At 44.5% G+C, this 24,099-nt stretch overlaps 1 long non-coding RNA gene across 3 annotated transcripts; it reads left to right on the top strand.

The window, feature by feature from the left end:
- LOC110434109 lies at positions 15,911 to 18,350 on the top strand. Of its 3 annotated transcripts, XR_002451589.1 has the most exons (6): positions 15,911 to 16,005; positions 16,111 to 16,160; positions 16,270 to 16,314; positions 16,719 to 16,772; positions 17,545 to 17,704; positions 18,009 to 18,350. It is a non-coding gene; the product is annotated as an uncharacterized LOC110434109 (long non-coding RNA). The 3 variants fall into 3 exon arrangements; XR_002451590.1 differs by lacking the exon at positions 16,719 to 16,772; XR_002451588.1 differs by having other exon boundaries at positions 16,270 to 16,772.

The following is a 24,099-nucleotide window of genomic DNA, read 5'->3' as shown; positions in this document are numbered from 1 at the left end:
CATCCCTGCAAAATATGAATTCATCGGGAACCCGCGCATCAGCCATTTCCTCGAGCTCTTCTTGGTTCCTGGGAAAATACTGGACACGGTCACTAAGTCTGTCGTGCCCACTAAATCTGCCCCCCAGCCGGTCATGAACTGACACCCTTCCTCTGATCGGCCCATTAAATCGCCGTTCATCATCATGATAATGCCGATCGATCCTATCGTACCGATCATAACCGTTGCACTCAGGGCAGTCTCTGACAGTAGGAAGCTTGATATTTTCCTCCCAACAATGGATGAAGAATGGACAATTCCAATGATCCCTGTGCCGATTCCACTCCTGTCGGCGTCTTTCTTCTTCCCGTCGATAATCTTCCTGCTGGCGCCGATACCGATCTTCCCGTTGTTGCCATTTTTCTCGAGGCCTTCTATGAGTTATGACGATACCAGATCGAGGAGGCCTTCCTGAGCTAGTTCCTTCCTGGACCAAGCCCTTACTTCTTGCATCGGCAGTAGTAACTTGATGCTGAGGATCTACCGATGCACTCTTCTCAGCTGTCTCCGATGTTAAGACCTTAGCCTTCCCCTTAGCATCCAACATGTTTGTCGGGAAAGGATGTTGGTCTATCTTCATCGGCTTCTGGGCTTTGGAACTGTCAAACTTGATTCTCCCTGACTCTATAGCCGATTGCAGCTGCTGTCTGAATACTTTGCACTCGTTGGTGTCATGGGAAGTTGCATTATGCCACTTGCAATATCTTATCCTCTTCAACTCTTCTGCCGATGGGATCACATGGTTAGGTGACAGTTTGATCTGACCTTCCTGAAGTAGAAAGTCAAATATCCTATCATCCTTAGCGGTGTCAAAAGCAAACTTCTCTGGTTCCTTCTGCCCAAAAGGACAAGACATCGGCTTCTTGTTTTTTACCCACTCTGCCAAGCCGATTACTGGTTCTTCATCAGAATCTGAGCTTGTTGCTTCATCGACAAATGACACTTTCCTATTCCATGCTCTTTTAGGCTCGAAAGGCTTGATGTCTTGATCATAAATCCTCTGCACCAAATGACTTAAACTTTCGAACTCCTGAGAGGCATACTTATCCCTGATATGTGGCAACAAACCCTGGAAAGCCAAATCGGCTAGCTGCCGATCATCCAGAACCAAGCTATAGCATTTATTCTTGACCTCTCGTATCCTCTGCACAAAACCCTCAACCGACTCATCATTACGTTGCCTCAACTTGACCAAGTCAGTGATCTTCTTCTCATGAACCCCCGAGAAGAAGTATTTGTGGAATTGCTTCTCCAGATCTGCCCAAGTAATTACTGAGTTGGGAGGTAATGATATGAACCAAGTAAAGGCCGATCCAGACAATGATGATGAAAATAGACGAACCCTCAATTCGTCCCTGTTACCAGCCTCTCCACATTGAATGATGAACCTGTTGACATGCTCCATGGTTGACGTGTCGTCCTGCCCGGAAAACTTTGTAAAATCCGGTACCTTGTACCGATGTGGAAGCGGGATCAAATCATACGCGGGAGGATACGGTGTCCGATAAGAGTAAGTGTTGACTTTGAGTTTTATCCCAAATTGTTCCCTCATTACTTCAGCAATCTTATCGGCCCAATATGCATCGGCATCTTGCCGATGAGGCGGCTGCGGATCTGGCACTTGGTGGCGAACCTCCACGTGTCTGTTCGGGACGTGATCTGCACGGAACATTGTATTGATCACCTGTCCTCCAATCTGCGGACCACCAAACTGCTGTCCACCGATTGGCTGTCCTCCGAGTTGCTGTCCAAAATTCATTGGCTGGTTGGGAATCCCCTAACCTTGCAACCTGGGATAGACCTGCCCTTGCTGGAACCCTGTAGTCTGGTAACTCTGCTGGGGTGATTGTGGAAAGGCTTGCTGTCCAAGCCATCCATTATTAGCGTTCATCGGCATAGGTGCTGCCGATGATTGGTAATTGGGTACCGTCGTTGAATTGACATACCCCGACTGGGCCATAGACCTCTGTTGCATCAGCATTGACTTTGCCGATGCGTTGGGCGTCTGGAACATTGAATCTTGAGGATTTCCAGTGTGAGGCCTTGCAGTAGTAGTTGTGGTATACCGAGGACTCTGGTTCACCGGCGCATTGGGAGGTGCCGATGTCATAGGAGTTTTGCCCCTCATGTCAGTTATTTGTGATGTTCCCGGTGTCAACTCTGGAGGCATACCGTAACCCCACCAGTTGGGAGGAAGAGTCAACCCTGACATTGCCGATGCCAACATATCTGTTGTCAGTTTATGCTGCCCAACTGAAATTTGTGGGTTGGTTGTCATCGGCATAGATAGTGCACCAGTAGTCCCTGATGTACTTGGAGGGACGGCAGATTGTGCACTTGCAGTCGTCAAGGCAGCCGATGGAGCCGTGACCTCTGGTGCCGTTGGCTGATGATGGGAGGGGCCCACATAATCTGGTGGGATTTGTCCTTCCTTGAAAGTTTTTGCCACGGCATTGAAAACCGTATTAGACAGTACACCAGCTTGGTTAATCAACGCTCGATTGATGGCATTGTCAACTATATCTTGAAGCTTGCCAGGATTGGCGTCAAAGGTAACCTGCCGTGGTGCCGGCAGTGCATCTTTCTGGACCACTTCGCCGCTCCTGTTTATGCTGAAAGACCTCAGGCATTGCTGCTTGAACTCTTCCATGGCTTGGGCAATAGCTTGCTTCTGCTCATCCTTGAGGTTGGCCTCCGTCACGGGGATGACGTTCTCTTGATCGAGGTCAGAGATCGACATGTTGATCTTGATCTTGAATCCTGTCCCACCGGGCGTGCCAAAAGATGTGTTGATGCAAAACTGATCTGCTAACACAAAGGGCTAATACCCGATTCAAACGTTAAGGCGTGCCAGCCGATTTGACCTTGCTATCGGCAAAGGTGATAACTCGAATACTTTAGTCCTGACAACAGCGATGCGCCCGGATGTCACGGCTAAGAGGTATTCACGCGGAACTTGAGAACACGCCGAGCTTAAGTCGACGAATTCCTAAGAACTCGTAACAAAAAGGAAAAAGTATGACGAAGTCGTCGAAAAGTAAATGCTGGAATATGAGTAAAAACGTGTGTTTGATTCATTGATTCATTTTTTATTACAAGGCCCTAGGGTCTATATTTATACCCTGCTCAAAGAGCTACAACCAGACACGATTAGAATTCGAATTCCAAATTACACGGAATCCGTATACAAAACGATGCAAATAATTAAGGAAATAACAAAACTATCCCTCGTGACAAACCGAAACTCCTCCACATAACGACCGGCAGCTTCCGGACTCCCTCTTTGCATCATCGGCAGACCCTTTGCCATAGTCATCGGTAGACTTTCTTATCTAGCCATCGGCACCATATTACTGCCTGTGGACTTAGTCACGTTCAACTTCTCCCTCATCGGCAACCATCCTCATCGGCAACCTACTTTGTAAACATCGTACTGCCACCTTATCCTGCCATCCTAGACACGTGCCCAAAAACGGTGTCAACATCCTCCTTGCATGAGAACACATCCTAAACCTTGTCTTGATGCATCACAGTATATGATGAAATCTTGGTGAATGTCTGGCAAAGTTAACACTGGTGCTGTTGTCAGTCTCTTCTTCAACTCTTGGAAACTCTGCTCACATGATTCTATCCAAGTGAATTTCTTATCCTTCCTAAGAAGCTCTGTCATGGGTCTGGCTATCTTGGAAAATCCTTCTATAAACCTTCGATAATATCCAGCTAATCCAAGAAAACTTCTAACCTCACTCACATTGGTGGGTTGCTGCCAATGGGAGACAACTTCTACTTTCTCAGGGTCAACTACAACTCCTTCAGCTGTCAAGATGTGGCCTAGAAATGCAACCTTCTCAAGCCAAAATTCACACTTGATGAATTTAGCATACAACTTGTATCCTCTTAGCTTTTCCAACACTACTCTCAAGTGTTGCCCATGTTCTTCAGCACTCTTAGAGTAGATAAGTATGTCATCAATGAAGACTACAACAAACTTATCTAACTCATCCATGAATACCTTATTCATGAGGTTCATGAAATAGGCAGGGGCATTGGTTAATCCAAAAGACATCACTGTAAACTTATATTATCCATATCTGGTTACAAAGGCTGTCTTGGGAACATCACTATTCTTGATCTTGAGTTGGTGATAACCTGATCTCAAATCAATCTTAGAGAAATACTTGGCTCCTTTAAGCTGATCAAAAAGGTCATCTATCCTTGGCAGGGGATACTTATTCTTGATGGTGACTTCATTTAGGGACCTATAATCCACACACATCCTCATACTTCCATCTTTCTTCTTCACAAACAAAACTGGGGCTCCCCATGGTGAAGAACTAGGTCTAATATAGCCTTTCTGCTGCAATTCTCTTAGCTGTTCTTTCAGTTCAGCTAACTCTGCTGGAGCCATTCTGTAAGGTCTCTTGGCTATGGGGGCAGTCCCGGGGATAAGATCAATGATGAACTCTATATCCCTGTCTGGTGGCATCCCAGGTAGTTCCTCAGGGAATACATCAGGGTATTCTTGCACTATTGGTACTTCCTCTATGGTCCTTGCATCCAAGTTGAAGACCATTGGATTAACTTTAGACCCTCGGGTTTGGCATTTCACTTTAATCCCTTCATGGTCAACTAATGATACTTCCTTGGTTGCACAACTAATAATTCCATTGTGTCTGGTTAACCAATCCATTCCAAGGATAACATCTATTCCTTTGGACTTGAGCACTACTAAGTCTCCTAAGAAAACTACCCCACTTAGAATGATCCTTACATTTGAACAACCAAGATGACATTTGATGTCAGACCCAGGTGTTCGAGTTATTAGGGGTAACTTTAGTAGTACTGTGGGTATTTGATGCTTCTCAACAAAACTTGATGATATGAATGAATGTGATGCTCCTGAATCAAATAATACTGTTGCAAGTACTGAATTGACTAAGAACTCACCAAGTACCACTCCTGAAGCAGTCTGAGCACCCTGAGCATGAATATGGTTGACACGGGCTCAAACATAGGATTGTTGAGGTTGCTTCATCATCTGGCTATTATTGTTGGTGTTGCTATTGTTGTGAGGGAAACCACGGTTGACTCCAGACACTGCAGGTCTTGGTCCATTAATGGTGTGGGACTGAGTGGACACTGCTGGTGGGTTGTTCTTGTAGGGACAGTTGGCGATGTAGTGTCCAGTCTCATGGCAATTAAAGCAAGTCCTAACATTGTTTGTGACTTGACCAGTGCTGTTCTGTTGAGTCTTGCCATAAGTTTGATTCTGATAGGTTGTCTTAGGCTGATATGATGACTGCATTTGGTTATTGGAGACACTAGCAGGAGAGCGAAACTGCATTGGGGCTTGAGTCCGCTGGCTTGGTTGGCTAAAGGTTTTCAGCCTCTGGGATCTAGCACCATCTTGAACCTTGCGCTCTAGAAACTTGCGCTTGTTCTCTTTCCTTTCTTCAGTCTTGGCCACATCAGTCAGAATGGTCCTGTTCATCAAAGTGTTGAAGTCTGGATAGATCTGTGGGGTCATGAGGGTTCTGAGCTCACAGGTCAATCCTTCTATGAACTTTGTCTGTTTCTTGGCATCAGTGTTGACCAATTCTGGGGCATAGCGAGACAACTCAGTGAATTGAAAGATGTATTCACTCAGAGTTTTATTTCCTTGCTTCAAGTTGCGAAATTCATCAGCCTTCAGCTTCATGATCCCATCGGGAATGTGGTACCGGCGGAATTCGTCCACAAATTCTTCCCATGTGATCGTGTTGGCATTGTCCACAGCTCCACTATAGGCTTCCCACCAAGAAAGGGCAATTCCTGTCAGCTGATGAGATGCTAGCAGAACTCTATCCCTTCCATCACAGTGGATTGTGTCCAACTTCCTTTCAATCACCTTAAGCCAATCATCTGCTTCCATGGGGTTGTCAGATCCAGTAAAGGTGGGTGGCTTAAGCCTCATGAACTCAGTCATCTTGTCTTGGACTCCGGCTCTACGGTTGTTCCTAGGGCGGTTCATGCCTTGAGCCAAGGTCTCCAGAAGGCAAGTCTGAGTTGCCATGACTTGTGCCAAGTCAATTACTGGAGGAGGGGGCAAGTCATCTCCTTCATTATGGTTCCTAGTCTGACTCACTTCATCTTCATGAATACCATCCACATTTGCATTGGCTTGACTTCCATTTGGATTTTGGCTTTGTCTACTAGCTGCACGACCACTTGGTTGAGAGCGGGTAGCTGGTTTGGGAGGCATCTGTTGGTTAAGATGAGAAAGCATTAGATAAGGGTTAGATCTATTGAGTGATGTTGTTTTTTTTGTTAAGGCGTTATATTTTAAAAAGGTGCAAGTCTTAAGACTTGCTATCCCGTAAGGGAACAACATAGAGCACTCAATTATTTAGCACAACCAACAAGCACAAATATATATTTTGAATAAGAGGGCGGTTTACAACATAGTAATGGAGGAAATAAGCGTACTACAATACGGTTCATCTACTTTGGGGGTTGAACAAAAGTGAAGTAAACTTCACTTCCCCAAGACATAAGGAGGAACTAGGTGTTACTATTCTTCAACTTCTTCGGACAGAACGGCTTCATTCCCTTGGTGTTGAGGAGGATCATGCTTCCAGCATTTGTGGTTCTTCTTTTGGGCTAAGAGGTGGGTCACCGTCTTCCTTTGGTGGTGGCGAGGTGAGGAGGGGAAATCCTTCTTCCTTACTGGGCTCCAACTCTAAAGCTTCATGAGAGGCTTCTGTGGGTGGGGGAGCTGATGGCCCTTCTATGTCCATGTTGCTTTTGGTTTTTAGGGACATGATTGGGATTCCTTTTAGGATTATGGGCTCTTGGTCTTCCACTGCTAACATCCTTCTTTTGATCCTGGTGATAAGGTAGGCATCCTTCAACTCCTGAGCATGGCGGTCTTCAGCTGCCTTTAAGACTTCAGCAATGGTGGTTTCACGACTCTCGGCTGCAGCTGCTTGGGCCTGAGCTTCTGCAAGCTGCACATAGAGCTTTCTAACTATGATCTCGGCTTCCTCCGCACGATGGATGCACTTCCTTAACTCTGAGGCCTGCTCATCGTATTGCTTATCTAGAGCAAGTAGGTATGTGGTCATGAATACCACAGTTGGGTCATCTTCAAGTGAGTAACGTCCTTGCAAGAGCTCCATGCGGGTCCTCCAAACTGGTCGATCTTTTTCGTCGGGTGGAAAGAACCTCATGGGTGTACGGGTGATGGGCTTCTCGTAGATCTGGCATAGGTACCTCAAGGCTTTGCGGGCGACGGCTTGATATGTATCTGCAAACCGAAATCCGATCGCAGTCATACTCCAAGCTTCAGCTATGTTAGGGAAGTCCTCACTTTTCCCAATATAGACGGTAACTTCACACCGCTCGGTCTCATGCTCTTCATATTCTCTGCCTTCATATTCTGGGCGATCCTTGATTCCAAGTTTCTGCATGGTAGCATACAAGAGCTTGGGAAAGCCTTCTACACTTAGACAGTAACTGCTGGTCCAAACTCCTTCGGCCATCTGAGAGACATAGATGAGAGTAAATATTTTTTTTTTCAAATAGAGGGAAGAGGGTAAGAACTTTTGTAAAATATGTTTATTTAGTAAAATACTGGTCCAGAAAAGCCTAAGGTCGCGTCCTACAGCCAACTACGGCTCTGATACCACCTGAAGCGCCCCTGGTAAACCAGGAACTCAAATGTGATACAATACTAGTCCCAGGAGGCTAGTAACACATTTATTACATCAGATAAGTTTCAGCGCAATAGTCTTGGAAAGCGTGGACAAGGAAGGCACGCTATAATAATAAGACACCAAAATACAACACAGGTCCAAAGGACCTAGAAACAAACGATATCGCCATCGAACATCTGACGAGTCCCAATGCCACAGGCTTAGTTGGGTGCAGACACGACCTTACTCGAACGCCACTTCGGGATCGAAGTCCGGATCTTCCTCTGTTTAATAAAGCAAGGGTGAGTACAAAGTACTCAGCAAATCCAACCTTACCCTACGGAAGGGGATAACAGTATATATGCATATGGATAAATCAAGGATGAGGCTTAGTTTTATTTGCATAAAGCTATCTTTTTACACATGCAAGGTTTCATTTCACAAATACTGTTGTAAAAGAACTCTTTTTCCACATATGATAGTATTTCTGAAAATGGAGGTTTGATCACAATTTTAAGTGTTGTTGAACCCTTGTTCCCGCAACACAATGGCAGTCAACCATTTATTTCCAAAATCACACTCTCTCACATGCTTTCACTCATACCAACCCATCTAGTTGTTGAAACCAAACCATAACCCATCCGAGACCGCGGACACGGCTATCCAGACAGATTTACACTCTGCAGAGGTTGTACACTTTTCCCACAAGTAGGATACCATAACTTACACCGTCGTGCAAGCACAGATCCATCAAAGTCATTACCCTCCATAGCTAAGTAATGGCGCTCACCACGGGAACACTAAGGCCACATCTCATGATACCACAATAATTCACAAAGCTCTTTTCATATATTTCCACAATTTCACATACATCACTTAGTGTCCCGTTGCACACCTGCCTCCAGGTGATTGCCATACTAACTAGAGGGATTTAGACTAAGCCTTTCCCATGCAAGGCGAGTGGTTGTACGATAAATGAGTTAGGCAAGATGAATCATCAACTCAGTCCTTAATCGAGACAAGGCGGATATCTTCACGCTTAACCTCACAAGGTATAAACCACAACACCAGGGCATCTCCAAAAGAGATCCCATCCGCCCCATCTCCATAGTAATCACATCTATAACTTGTTCATTAACCCTTTCATAATACGCACAATTTATTTTCACCACTCACACCTTTTACTTTTAAAATCATTATATTTGAAAAATATAGCGATGAGTATCCAGGATGAGTAACAAGTCCTAAGCATACTAAATAATAATATTTGTGTCATAGCATATTATTTGTTCCTAGGTTCGAACAAGACAATTACCGGGTAATATCAATTCAAGGATGGCTATTCAACAGGTTTTAACTAAGCAGCGAAAATACTTCGTACATATATCGTACATGCAATATTTAAAACGGCTTCTACGGGTTGTGTTTAAAAATAGGATCAATATGCATCAAAGGGGATCGGTTGGACTTGCCTCCGTCGGCGTCCTCAGCAAACTCTTGCTGACAGTCCGAGTCCTCGGCGTCAAACTCGCGGTACTCGTCTCCAACGTTCTCGTTTTCCGGCTCGTTCACTCCGTCAGCTAAAATACGTGCAGACAACAGACACAGATAAATAATCATATAAATTCAAATGAGCTCCAAAAATCATGAAATTAATATGGGAGGTAGATCATGGTTTTAGATGAATTTAGGAAAAAGAATTATTAAAATCAGAGTTAGCATGTGGCATTTGTGAAATGGTCGGAATTTAATCATGCGAAAAAGGCTAACGATGATTAAGGAATGGATGCTTCACGTGGGCATTTGTTTGGCTGGTAGTGCATGTTGCATGCATGCATGTACTATTTAGAGTTAATGCTTGACCCACACATGCATGGTTAGAGAGAAATTAGCAGGGGTCATTAGAACTCTTCTGTATGTCATGGTTCTATTCGTGGAGTTCTTGGCAGTGAACCGGTACAGACAAATACATGGAAAAAATACAGAAAAATACTACAGAAAGACAGAGAAGAGCAAGGAGATGCTCATGAGCTGCTCACCTCGTCTTGCGACGACAGTCGAGCTCGGCTTGTGCGTATGGCCGTATATAGTATACGCGAAGTGAGAGCGAGTGAGTGAGTGAGTGAGTGAACGTGTTTCTCGGGTGGTGAGAGTGAGTACCCGAGGCTGGCTTTTTATAGGCCAAAGCGCTCAGCTGCGTGCCATTAAAAATGCTACTGTAGCGCATGGTCGGTGCCTAATTTCATACGAAGGACGATGTCCCATTTGCATGCACGTTGCATGCAAATGGACGGTGCCTAATCACCGTGTCCTTGCATGCAGGTGCATGCAAATGGTCGGTGGCATGTCCTGTATGCATGCATGAGATATATATTCGTGTAGGTGCACTGCTATGTTTTCTCGCATGTAAGCTTGCTGGTACTTGCTATTATTTGTGCGCGAAAAATATGGATGGAGATACTATAGAGCTCAAATGATTTATAGTTTTTGAAATATATTTTGAAAATAATTTTTTAATGCGAGTGATTTTTGAATGTGAATTTTTGGATGTTACATCGTGGTGTGTCTAGAACGCCGTCTTGTGCACGTCGTCGGGATAGACGCGCACTTGGTGATAGCCGGTCCGCAGATCGAGCTTGGTGAAGAACTTGGCACCGTGCAGCTCATCCAGGAGCTCCTCGACAACTGGGATGGGGAATTTGTCTTTCACGGTTGCTGTGTTTAGTGCCCTGTAATCAACGCAGAAGCGCCATGTCGCATCAGCCTTCTTGACTAGCAGGACAGGAGCCGAAAATGGTGAAGTGCTGGCGCGAATGAGCCCGTGCTGTAGCAAGGTGTCGCACTGGCGTTCCAGTTCATCCTTCTGCAGCTGCTGATATCTGTACGGCCAGACAGCCACGGGTTGGGTTGAGGCCTTGAGGTGGATCCCGTGGTCACATGGTCGGGCCGGTGGGAGATCCGATGGAGCGGCGAAGACATCGGTGTAGGCGTCGAGAAGCCGCTCCAAAAGCGCCGCTTCGGTCACCTTGGCGGCGTAGAGGTGGCCGGCATGGGCGCGTGCTACTGTCTGGTGCACTGGGCGGGCAGCACCAGTGCCCTGGCAGAGCATGCGGTGGCCGTGGCGGAGGAAGGCCATCTGCAATGCGTCGAAGTCCCACACGATGGGTCCCAGCGTGCGGAGGAACGCGATGCCAAGGACCATGTCGTAGCAGACGAGCGGGATGGAGTAGAGCTCCACCTTAAACGACTCGGCGCCAATTTGGAGGGGACGTTGCTAGTGAGGCAGTTGCACGCGACACGGTCACTGTTGGCCACGACGACGTGCGCGCCCTCACTGTTGGCGAACCAGAGACCCACGCGTGTTGCTACTGCGGTGTTGATGAAGTTGTGCATGGATCCCGAGTCGAGGAGGGCTGAGAGTGTCAGCTTGCCGACGCGGACGCGAAGCTGCATCGTCTCCTCAATGTGGATGCTTGTGATAGCAGCCAATGAGATCAGAGGGGCGTCTGGATCGAACGCGGCCTGCTACGTCGTCGGGGTCTCGGCCGTGTCCATGGCATCATCTGGTTCCTCGACGATGTAGTCAGCGACCTCCAGGAAGAAGAGCCGGGCGCGCTTGTGCCCGCGGACGTAGGGCTCCTCACAGTTGTAATAGAGCCCCTGCTTGCGGCGCAGGGCCATCTCCTCTGGTGAGAGGAGCTTGGAGGGCCGCGGAGGGACGACGGCCGTGCCTGCACTTGCTGGAGCTGGCGCTGGCAGGGCGGCCGGAGCATGCTGCTGCCCTAGAGTGCGACGCGCAGGACGCTGCGGAGGCACCGGTAGTGCGAGCTGTGCTGGTGCATTCCAACGTTCATAGGCTCGGGCGAGATACATCGCGCGTTGCAGGTCTTGCGGTTCCTGGAGTTCAACGTCGATGCGGATGTGGTCCGGGAGGCCACCGGTGAACAGCAGCGCCTTCTGGCGAGGCGCGAGGTATCCCGCATGTGCCGCCCGTGCCTAGAATGCCTCCATGTATGCTTCGGCGGTCGACGTGAAGGGAAGGCGTGCCAGGTCAGAGAGGTGGTTGGTGCTGAGCGGCGGTCCGAAGCGCTGATGGCATAGGCTCTGAAAATCCTCCCATGTCGGCCGGCCGCAGTCACTCTCCAGGACCAAGTACCGTTGTTGCGTGACCCCATTGAGGTGGAAGGACGCAAGCCAGACCCAGTCGGTGGCGTGGCATGTCTGCTGCGCCCTGAAGAACTGTTCGCATTTGTTGAGCCACCAGAGCGGATCGTCCTTGCCATCATAGGTGGGGAATTCCAGCTTCTGGTAGCGAGGAACGATGGGATTCGCAGGTTCAGGGACATAAGGCTGAGCAGCGGTGTAGTGAGCGGTAGGCGGCTGGGTTGGCGGATGGGCGCTGCCCATAATGGAGGACATGGTGGGAAATGGTGATGGTGAGTGGGGACACAAAATTTGGGTGATGGGAATGCCCCCAGACATCGACGGTGATGCGATGGAGGACAGGGTGGGGGTGGTGGATGTGTGCTGCGGCGGCTGAAATGGCGGCACAGCGAAGAGCTCAGAGATGGCTAGCCCTGGCGCTGGCAGCGCTGGTATGCCGCCGGAACCTGGCAGTCCGTAGCGGTAAGACTGCTGCAGCGAGGGCTGGCGGCCTTCCATGAAGGACATGCGGACCGAGAGATCGTCGATCTGCTTTTGCATCCCGTAGATGGCGGCGACCAGGTTGCCGAAAGCGGCGGCGGTCGGTTCGATCGACTGCGCAGCTGGTGGCGAGGATGGAACGATCCCCATGGCAGACGAGTTGAGCAGCGCTGTGGTGGTGGTGGTGGGAGGCGGGCTGGTGGTGGTGGGCGGCGGCAGCGTGGTGACCGGGATGCCCGACGTCGGCGGCGCGGAGGTGATGGGTGCTGGAGAAGACATGGTCTCTGATATACCAGGTTGTTACGGCATAGGAGAGGGCAAAGGCGATAGGGATGAGAGGGAGCCGGCAGCAGGCGAGGGCGCCGTAGGCATGTGGGAGGCGCCGTGATCGGTGGCTGCTGAGGGAACGAGAATAGGGAGACAGGGTCCTCGCGCCCAGGGGAGACTTAGGTCTCAATCCAGGCTTAATCTCATTAAGGGAAATAGTCTTAGCCTTATAGTCTTGGCTGATTACAAAAATAGAAACAAACCTCCTACTTTCTCTCTTCCTAAACAAAACCTCCCTGGACTCTAGAATCGTAACAGCACACGGCCTGGACTTTAGGTCCCTAACAGCCCACGGCTGTGCCCTCCCTCAGCCATGCGCCTTCCGTTTCCTTTGATAGGTGTTGCCTACCATAACACCAAGTATCTGCATTCTCACTGATTTGTTCCTATACCCTGTTCTGTATGGTGCATTAGTTTTCAATATTATTAATGATCTAGTAGTATTACCTAGGTTAGAACATCTCCAAAAGCTCCTGAATTTTGTAAGCTGAATTTTGTAACCTAAATTTTTCTATATGCATATATATATGTTTGTTTCTCTGACTAAGGCTTAATTCCTAGACTACAGTGATGCAAAATTTCAGCTTAATTTCTTAGACTACAATGATGCAGTGAGTCCTCCATCGATCTAGCTGTTATAGAACTTAGCAATTACTGGAACATATATTGACTAGCTGATAGGTCCCTCAGTTGATTTTTTTTCCAATCTTTCTGTAGCTGCTACTGAAAGAGATAGCAACCACTACACCCTGCTGCAGTTGTTGGGACAGTCCCTGTGTAGCGCCCGATCTAGGTACTGCCTCATTTCTCTTGGGCTGAACGTATTAAACCAATCATTTCTTTATTTTTTTAATAATCTCTCTATCTGTGATTGTTATTTTTTCATGTGCTGGATTAGATGGAAGATTGTTGCAGATGTGTGGATGAGATGGGAGATTGTTGCAGATGTTCTATATAGGAAGTAGTGTTATAGAATATAAAATGTATTTCCTGTTACTTTGGTTCGGTCATTCCTTAGATGTGACCATTTGTAAATAGTCATCATGCTCACTGCTTGAACCTACAGTGAACAGAACATGGGCTTTGTATTTGAAGCTACAGTACTGTGTATTTGAATGTTGATATATGACATGGGCTTTCATGTGATGTTAAATAAAGTGGGCTAATCTTTTATCTATATGGACTAGGCTTATAATCTAGGATTACAAAAATTAACGGGCCAAAAAAATCATGAATTTATGGGCTGTCAATTTGAGACCAGAAAATTGGGCTAGGCTAAAAAAATAGTGGGCTTGGCCCATTATAAGCCTGCCTACTACACAGGCTAATGTAATAAGAGTGACGTAAAAGCAATTGTCATAAAACTTTGTGACTTTAAAATAAACGTCATAAATTTATGACGAAAACTTATAAATGACACAAAACATGGTTTAAGGCGCATGGTTTTTGACATCAGCTTTTTCGTCATCCATGTGTCACAAGTGCTACTCTGTGACATAAATTTCATATATTATGACAAAGATTAATGGTCATAAACCCTCACATCTCTTGTAGTCACTACAGGAAACTGGAATTGCCTTGGCGGCTCCAAATTTTCTTAGAGGCTAAAATCAAACTGCCAAGGAAATGACAGTTTTCTTGGCGGTGCTACTCTACACTCAAGGAAGCATATATTCCTTGGAGGTTTAAGTAAACCGCCAAGGAATAGGGGTGTTTCCTTGGTGGTTTGTAATCACCTCCATGGAAATGACTCATTTTCCTTGAGTGTAATTATAAACAGTCAAGGAAATTACTATTTCCTTCTGCTAAGGAAAATACCTATTTTCTTGGCTGTTATTCTAAACCGTCAAGTAAACTATCATTTACTTGAGGGTTATTTAATTTTCTTAGAGGTTGGTAGCCAAGGAAATGCTTATAAGTATTTTGGTGACTCTGACTGAAAAAAACAATAATATCTTAAAGGTGTCCAAAAATCCTAAAATTTGGCATGAGGTTATAATATGGTTGTATTATCTTACCATAAAATTTTCAAATCATATTAACAAAGTTGCACTATATATTATTCATAAAAGGATGTATCTCTTACACAGTTACATAAGTTGTGAGATATGTATCCTTTTTTGAACAATATGTATAAGACCACTTTGTTAAATCATTTGATTTTTTATGCAAAGATTATACCCTAAAACCATGCTGTCCTGTCATGTGAGTTTTAAAAACTTTCTAACAAAGTTTAGATATTATTAATTATCTTTTGATAATTTGGAGGTAGAACCCTAGCGGTGCACGCCTTCGATGGTGCCGGCGGCCCCCTCCCTCTAGCGGCATGAGGAGCAGGTCGGTGCCCCTGCAATGACACTACCCTCCGCCGGTACGCCCCTCCAACCCTAGATATTCTTTGGGGTCGATATGTTCTTTTTAGTAATGAAGCTTTAAGGAGGTCTAGAGAATGTCTAAATCAATAGCATCAATGACATAGGTTGCTTGGTTCATAGCGCACACTAGCCACTATGTATGTGGTGTCATCGAAGACTTGTGGCTGAGAATGTCCACCACGCCTTGGCGTAAATTTCTACTATGAAAGTATGTGTCTGCCTCACCTTAAAGTTGAACTAAACAGTTGCCTTCCCTTTGTGGCGTGCCATAGCTTTGGCTGGCAAAGTGTGGCAGTGAGCCAAAAACCCATTACATTGGTCTTATGTTATTTGCGCTAGTTGTCGGTTATCATTTTTTTAAATAATGTCAACACGGCCAATCCATCTAGAAAATACATCAATGTGAAAAATAAAAGGACACTAGCTAGTAGTTAGAATCAAACAACGTCTTCATATTACAAAGGGCAAATATAAATTTATGTGTCTAAAATAGTTTTAGTTTATATTAAGGGCCTCGTTTTTTAGAAGGGCTTCTTTTTTAGCTTCACACACCACATACAGGCGTATGCAAGTATATTTTTACCTTGCCGGATATGTATAGGACCGAGACACCTAGCAAGGCCACGTGCATGCAGCCATGTACATTTGCTATTTGCTAATTTGTGCATGCACGATTAATGCTGGCCGCGTATATACATCTTGACCCCTTCAGAGATTAATCAGACCTCATGTAGCATCACGTATCACCGTCAGACTCAGATCCAAATGTACATGTCATCAATCCCCTGGTCTCTTGTGTTACCAAAACGCACAGCAGTGCGGCAAAATTTGGCAGACCCCCACGCGGCCAAACCTAACCTTATCTCCAGCCGCCATCCCACCCACCCGCAGTTCATCCACTGCTCGCACAGGTTCGTCGCCCTCCTCCCTCTTGGATGCTCGCACAGGTTCGTCCCCCACCCCTCCCCTCCCCTCCTCCCTCCTTGATCCCCCATCTTCTCTGCTGATTTCTCGGTGGGATTCAATTGATTTGACCTAGGGTTTTTGTATAGAGAAGGAGCTCAGTGAGGAATCGAACGCAGCTCGACCCTACTCCCACACAGTTTCGTTGCCCTTGCCTTCCACCCCTCCCCTTTGTCCCTCCTGGATCCCCCATAATCCCAAGTGTTCTCAGTGAGATTTGATGGATTGAACCCAGTGTTTGTGTGCAGAGAAGGGGCTCGGTGAGGAATTGAAGGGCAACACGACCCGCACAGGTTCGTCGCCTCACGTTCCCTCCCTCCCCTTCGTCCCGCCTGGATCCCCTATCATCTCTAGTGATTCTCGGTAAGATTGGATGGATTGAACTAGTGTTTTGGGCGCAGAGAAGGGGCTCAGAGAGGAACCAAAGGCAGCTGCCCTAGTTCTTCTCCTCTAAACCACAGATCTGTATTTTCTGGGGATTTATATCACATATTCACGTAGGTTTGGGTCTCAATCGAAGGTCCTATTATACCAATCTATTAATTTACTAGTAAAATAAAATAAGGGATTGGATTGTGATGATAATAAAATAGGTTTGGGCCTTCCTCATCCCTCCATCTCTTTCTCCCTAGTTATTGCCCTCATTTCCATCCTGCTTGCTTAGCTGTGTGTCACATCTTGCCTTGCTGGTACTTAGAGGCCACCAGATCTCCAGTCAGCAACGCCTCCGCCTGCCGGGGTGTTCTTTTTGGTGAGTCTAGATCGCTCCTATTCTTTCATTCAAACAAATGATTGTTTTGGAATCTTAGCCTGTGCTGCCGTGCATGTTTATGTAGGCCTGTCTTGCCTAGTGATTGATTTGTGGATACTGAACTAAAAATAGGTGCAGTTGCATATATGTGCTTGGTAGTTCTGCAGTACTAGGGTACAAAATACATGTATTTTGTTATCGATTTGATAAGTGACCTATCTGAACTTGTAATTCGAGGACAAAAAAAATTGTAGCATTTTTTCATCATATTTACATTGGATGGCTGGAAGCTCAGAAAAATGACTGACTGCTCATTATGTTGCTAACTGAGTTTTTTTGTAGATTTCTCTTTATTGGTGTACGTTAGGGGCCTCATTGCAAAGCTAGATATTCTACCTAGATTGGTGTAGGTTTTGACTGCTACTACTCTCACTTTGGTGCTGCTTGAGTGATAGTGCATCTGGAACACAATATTAGTTTAGCCAAACATGTAACAAGTGACAAGTCAATGCTTCATTTGAAAATGATTTTCTTTTAATGACTTGCTGCATATTCAGATGTTCACTGTTTACTTGTTTTTTGAGTGACATACATTTCCAATAAATGAACCATATGCTACAATTCTTTCTATGAATTTTGAATGCACTATCTTAGGCCAAAAGGTTAGATACAAAATAGGCACTGCTATTTAGTAAATCTGTAGATAGTAGTGATGCTATTTGGTTGATAGGAGCGAACTTTTTGTATCTAAAGTCATTTAAAAAATTGATAGCATAAAAACAATGGCGGAACGTGAGTGGATATCGAAGCATTGCATACCTGAGAAGGCTAGCATTTTGAGCACATATGCTGCAATGAAGTCTACAATTAATACAATGGACAACAATGGAGAAAGTGCTCCCATTTCTCTCCAGAGAGCACAACAATTGCTGGTATGAACACTACACTTTGATTGCTGGTTCAATGACAAAGTGATGATATTAGTCTAGTAGATTAAACCACTTAAATTTAATTAGTTTCTTATAAGGTTCAACAATTAATCCATTATACATGTCTACATGCTTAGATTGACATTGTAAGTAGGTGGCTTCATATTTGAATATCCTATATAGAAGTTGAGTCAATGAGATTACTATGATTGTGGCTGCAAAATAGTGATGTTTTTTTAATCTTATGATGATACCTAGATACAACTATGGCTAAACTAATATGTGGCCTCATTTCATGGTCATACAGGAATATAAGTTTGGACCCAAGAAGGCTAGCACTTTGAACATATATGCTGTAATGAAGTCTGGATTCAAAGAAGTGGACAATTCTCAGCCGTAGACCACAAAACCGTCTTGCAGTGGACAACTTAGATCTATGTAGGTGCTAGGACTTATGTACGTTAGCAACGACTGAGATATTCTTACCTTTTAGCATAATGGTTGAACACTTTTTAATCTGATTGGAGTGTAGTTGTTGGACACTTTAATTTGTAGTATATTTCAACTAAATTAGTTGAATATATTCATGTATTGGAACTTGATTGTATTTGTGCTGGATTGTCATATCATCATGTGTCAGTTGAGTCTACTTACCAGAATATTAAAATTTATTGATTATTGTGAGTATTTTTTTTGTTGCTCGTATATATTTCCTTGGGTGCCAGTCCATAAAGAAATCACAATTACCTTGGCGGTCAATAGCAGCCAAGGAAATTTATAGTTTCCTTGGAGGTCAAGGGTAGCCAAGGAAACAACAATTCCTTGGCGGTCTAGATAATTTTCTTGGAGGTTGCTGGTAGTCAAGAAAACTACTTTCCTTGGAGGTTATTAGCCTCCAAGAAAACTTCTTTCTTTGACGGTTGTAATATTTCCTTGGCGCTTTGGCAAATTAAGTGTGGCCGTAGTTTTCTTGGCGGTCAGCCTTCAAGTAAATCATCCTTGAGTGCCAGAACCGCCAAGGAAACTAATTTCCCTTAGCATCTATCCTTGAGTGTGTTTGCTTGACGGTTTGTGGTCAAGGATTATTTACTTGGCGGTTTAACCCCGTTTTTTGGTGGTTTTTGGCACTCAAGGCAATTCGAGATTGTGGTAGTGAGTGCAAGTTAAGGTTGTTTGGATTTACCAGAAGGAAATAATTATGAAAAGGTCATCATTATTAGGAGAGAATTTCGGAGTACTAATGATTTCATACTATTTTTGTATGTGTTTGTCTCCACTATCTTTTTTGCATTAGTGTTTGTCTCCTTATCTTTTATCTACTCTATTCTCTATTTTTTGTATGTGTTTGTCTCCACCTATTGCATAGGAAAATATACAGGAAAATAAGTGTGGGGGAGGCACATCCCAATCATGAAATGGAAATTTAGTCAAAAAAATAGCGTAATTCAGAATACAATCGAACTAAGATCACGCATAGCAAAGCGGGGCCCACAATGCCCAAAGGTGGGGCCGGCCAACGCACTGTTCGCTCGTCCCCATTCTCGCTTCGGTCACGGTGACAGGTCCTAATATGGCTAGAGGGGGGGTGAATAGCCTATTTAAAAATTCTACAAATTCACTAGAGCAAGAGGTTAGTAAATAACAAAGTGAAGCATTTTGCTCTAGCTCTAAAGGGGTGTTTGCAAGCCACCTATCCAATAATTCTAGTTGATATGATCACTAGGCACACACGAGCTATGTCCCTACTTACACTAAAGAGCTACCTAAAGTTTCTATACAAGTAAGTAAGCTACTCTAGTTTGCAAGAAAGTAAGAGAGATGGTTTGATCTTTATACCACCGCGTAGAGGGGATGAACCAATCAATAATATGAAGTCCAATGACCGGGAGAAATCCAAAGTACAATCACAATGGAGACACACGATTTTCTCCCAAGATTCACGTGCTTGCCGGCACGCTACGTCCCCGTTGTGTCGACCAACACTTGGTGGTTCTGTGGCTAAGAGGTGTAGCACAAACCTCGTCCTCACTAGGACACCACAAGAACCAACCCACAAGTGAGGTAACTCAAAGACACGAGCACTTTACTAGAGTTACCTTTCGGCTCTCCGCCGGGAAGGTACAAGTCCGCTCACAATCACCGGGAGATGGCCACGAACAATCACCAACTCGTGCCAATGCTCCTCCGCTGCTCCAAACCGTCTAGGTGGCTACAACCACCAAGAGTAACAAGAAAACCGCAGCCAAATCGATCCCCAAGTGCCACTAGATGTAATCACTCAAGCAAATGCACTTGGAATCAATTCCAATCTCAAAAATATGTTTAATCTATGAAGGAGATGAGTGGGAGGTGTTTGCTTAGGCTCACAAGGATGTAAAGTAAGTTAGAATACCAAGAGGGTGAGCCCTAAGCTGGCTAAACACGTATATATAGATCCCTCAAACAAATAGAGCCGTTGGCTCTTTCACTGGACAAAACTCGGGGTCACCGGACGCTCTTAAAGGGGCACCGGACGCTCAGCCCCTACGTCCGGTGCTCCAACGTCAGCCACGTGTCGCCTTTTGAAACTCTCGTGTGAGAGTCTAACGGTAACCTGTACAGCACCGGACGCTCCTAAGTTGTCACCGGACGCGTCCGGTGCACACCAGACTAAAACACAGAGAGGTCTGCAAAACGTGCAGGTCACCGGACGCACACTACCGGACGCTCCAAGCTGCGTCCTGTGCTCACTGGACATAAACTCAAAGAGCTCTGCACAACGCTCGTGTCACCGAACTCACACCACCGGACGCTCCAAACTATGTCCGGTGCCCAGCCCTAACCGAGCCAGGCTGCCTGCACACCGGACGCACAGGCACAGCGTCCGGTGCTTCTGGGCTAGCGTCCGGTGACACTCCTGTGACTTCTCCGAAATTCCCACCGGCGCAATAGAAAATATGCACTTCATTTTCTCAAAAAGCGCCGAATGTGTAAACCAACATGTGCACGTGTGTTAGCATTTTCACAATCATTTTCTTCGAAGGAGTTAAGTTAGCTCACTAGGTTCTAAATGTATGCACATGAACAATGACACCTAGTGGCACTTGATAACCGCTTAGCCAAAGAATTCCCCTCTTTATAGTACGGCTATCTATCCTAAATGTGATCACACCCTCCATGGTGTCTTGATCACCAAAACCAAAACCCTAAGCAATACCTTTGCCTTGATCTCCATAGGGTTTTGTTTTTCTCTTTCTTCTTTTCAATGTTGAGCACTTGATCATCTTGTGGTCATCACCATCATCACCATGATCATAACTCGCTCCATCACTTGGCATGTACCAACCTCATTAAGTCTACACACACTTAGTATAGAGGTTAGTACTAGGGTTTATCAATTATCCAAAACCAAACTAGGGCTTTCAATCTCCCCCTTTTTGGTAATTGATGACAACCCTTTTTACAAAGATTTTCAATAAAATTTTCTTGGATTCATGTTGCTTGCCCAAGCATTTTACCATGTGCAAAGGTTATGGACAAGTTTCATAAACCCAAGTTGGTAGCAATTGCTCCCCCTAGATATGTGCTATGAGTCTGGATTTGAAAGCTTGGACATATGCATGAATAGGAAAAATAGGAGACAATTTCTACCATATGATGCTAAGGTGTAAAGAATGAACCTTTGAAGCGTGATATCAATTGGAGTTGCTAATGTATACCATCCTTAGCACCATTAGTAACTAGACATTCACAAAACTAGAACACCCCGTGAGATCAACATTATAGACAAGGTTCTAGTACCACTTGTGAAACAACCAAAGGTCTAGTTACACTATCTATGCATGATAGTTTTTCATTTCATCAATCAAACTTACAACTAGCATACACCACACAAGCAAGGCATTGGAGAGAAAGCTTCTAAAGCTAATGCAAATGCAAGCAACTATATGTAATGCACATACAAATGCAACATAAAAGTTTATGAGCTTGCTCCCCCTACTTGTGTGCTTCAAAATTTTAAAAAAATTTAATTGATCCCCTTTTTTATTATGTTACTCTCCTATCTTAAATCTTTGGGAAATTTTCTCCCCCTTTGTCATCAATGACCACAAATGGTGAGCTCAAATTTTAGATAGGTTAGTGTGAAACCATGTGAAGTGAGATCATTTTCCCAAATTGGTCCAATCTAGATTACTTGCCTAAGATATTTAACTTGGTTTGATCCAAGGTCAAGCTTCTTCACACCTCCAAATAAGGGTTATCTTGTACCATGTTGATTTAAACACTTATAGCTCATATTCTAGATCAAACACTAGGATTGCAAGCCCATAAACATATCATATGCTACCACTAGATCAAGTAAAGCATAGAAGCAATAGTGGTACCATACAAGCATCAAATTCATTTGATTTTCATGAAAGATCCTAAGACATGTAAGGAATGAATGACATGTCAATCAATTTTACCTTGCTTTGCTCGATGGAGAAGCATGTCATATAATGGGGGTGCATCAACACATATTTGAGAAATCAAGTATGTTCAATTCATTCCTTAGATTGCAAAACCTCTTCTCATCAAGTAGTTTGGTGAATATATCGGCAAGTTGAAAATCGGTGCCTATACTCTCAATGCAAATGTCCCCTTTTTATTGGTGATCTCTTATGACGTGATGGTGGACATCTATGTGCTTTGTTCTTGAGTGTTGAACCGGATTGTTGGTGAGCTTCACGGCACTTTCATTGTCACATGGCAGTGGCACTTGCTTGAAGTTGATTCCAAAGTCCTTCAATGTTGCCTTTATCCATAGGATTTGTGCACAACAACTACCGGCCGGAATGTACTCCGCTTCGGCGGTTGATAGTGCAACACTATTTTGTTTCATGGATGACCATGAGAAAAGTGATCTTCCCAATAGTTGACATGTGCCCGATGTGCTTCTTCTTTCAACTTTGCATCCCGCATAGTACGAATCTGAATATCTAACAAGTTCAAACTTTGCACCTTTGGGATACCACAAACCAACATTTTGTGTATGCTTTAAGTACCTCAATATTCTCTTTGTTGCTTTCAAATGACTTTCTCTTGGTGAGGCTTGGAATCTTGCACACATGCATACACTAAACATGACATCCGGTCTTGATGCGGTCACATTGAGTAGGCTTCCAATCATAGACCGATACAACTTTTGATCCACCATATTTCCACTTGTATCACTATCTAGGCTTCCATTTGTTCCCATTGGAGTGCTAATTGATTTTGCATCATCCATGCCAAACTTCTTGAGCATGTCTTTTATGTACTTGTCTTGACTCACAAATGTGCCATTCTTCAATTGCTTGATTTGAAGACCAAGGAAGTAACTAAGCTCTACAATCATTGACATCTCAAACTCATTAGCCATCATGTTTCCAACCTCCTCATAAAATTCTTGGTTTGTTGATCATAATATGATGTCATCAACATATATTTGCAACACAAACAAGTCTTTGCCAATCTTCTTGGTGAAGAGAGTGGTGTCAATCTTGCCCATCTTGATACCTTTAGAGAGTAAGAAGTCTCTCAATCTCTCATACCATGCTCTTCGTGCTTGCTTCAAACCATACAATGTCTTTCTTAGCTTGTAAACATGGTTGAGTTTCTTGTCATCTTCAAAACCGGGAGGTTGCTCAACATAGACTTCTTCATTGATATAGCCATTGAGAAATGCATTCTTCACATCCATTTGTTATAGCTTGATGTTATGAGGACAAGCATAGGCCAACAAGATCCTAATTGCTTCCAATCTTGCAACTGGGGCATATGTTTCACCAAAGTCAAGACCTTCAACTTGAGTATAGCCTTGTGCTACCAATCTTGCTTTGTTCCTTACAACTATCCCATCTTGATCTTGTTTGTTGCGGAAGACCCATCTAGTACCAATAACATTATGATCACTAGGCCTCTCAACCAATTCCCATACTTGATTTCTCTTGAAGTTGTTAAGTTCTTCATGCATAGCATTGACCCAATCAACATCTCTCAATGCTTCATCAATCTTCTTTGGCTCAATGTGAGACACAAAGGAGAAATGCTCACCAAATGATGCTAGTCTTGATCTAGTTTGTACTCCTCTTTGAATGTCACCTATGATATGATCCAATGGATGATATCTTGCAATGTTTGTTGGTTGGAGTATTTGGACTTGATTGCTTGCACTTGGTTGATCATGAGATGATGTACTAGCTTGTTGATCTTGAACTTGAGTACCACTTGTACTAGCCTGATTTTGATCAAGAGAACCACTAGCTTGCACATTAGAGGTAGGAAGCACTTGATCTTTGTCATCTTCAACATCAATCACCTCTCTAGGCCTTAAATCACCAATGTCCATATTCTTCATTGCATCGGCTAATTGAGTGCCTCTCACATCATCTTGATTC

The sequence above is a fragment of the Sorghum bicolor genome, chromosome 3 (assembly GCF_000003195.3).
Source record: "Sorghum bicolor cultivar BTx623 chromosome 3, Sorghum_bicolor_NCBIv3, whole genome shotgun sequence".
Classification (NCBI taxonomy): Eukaryota; Viridiplantae; Streptophyta; class Magnoliopsida; order Poales; family Poaceae; genus Sorghum; species Sorghum bicolor.
Note: the sequence above shows the minus strand (reverse complement) of the source record. Positions and strands in the feature narration are given on the sequence as shown.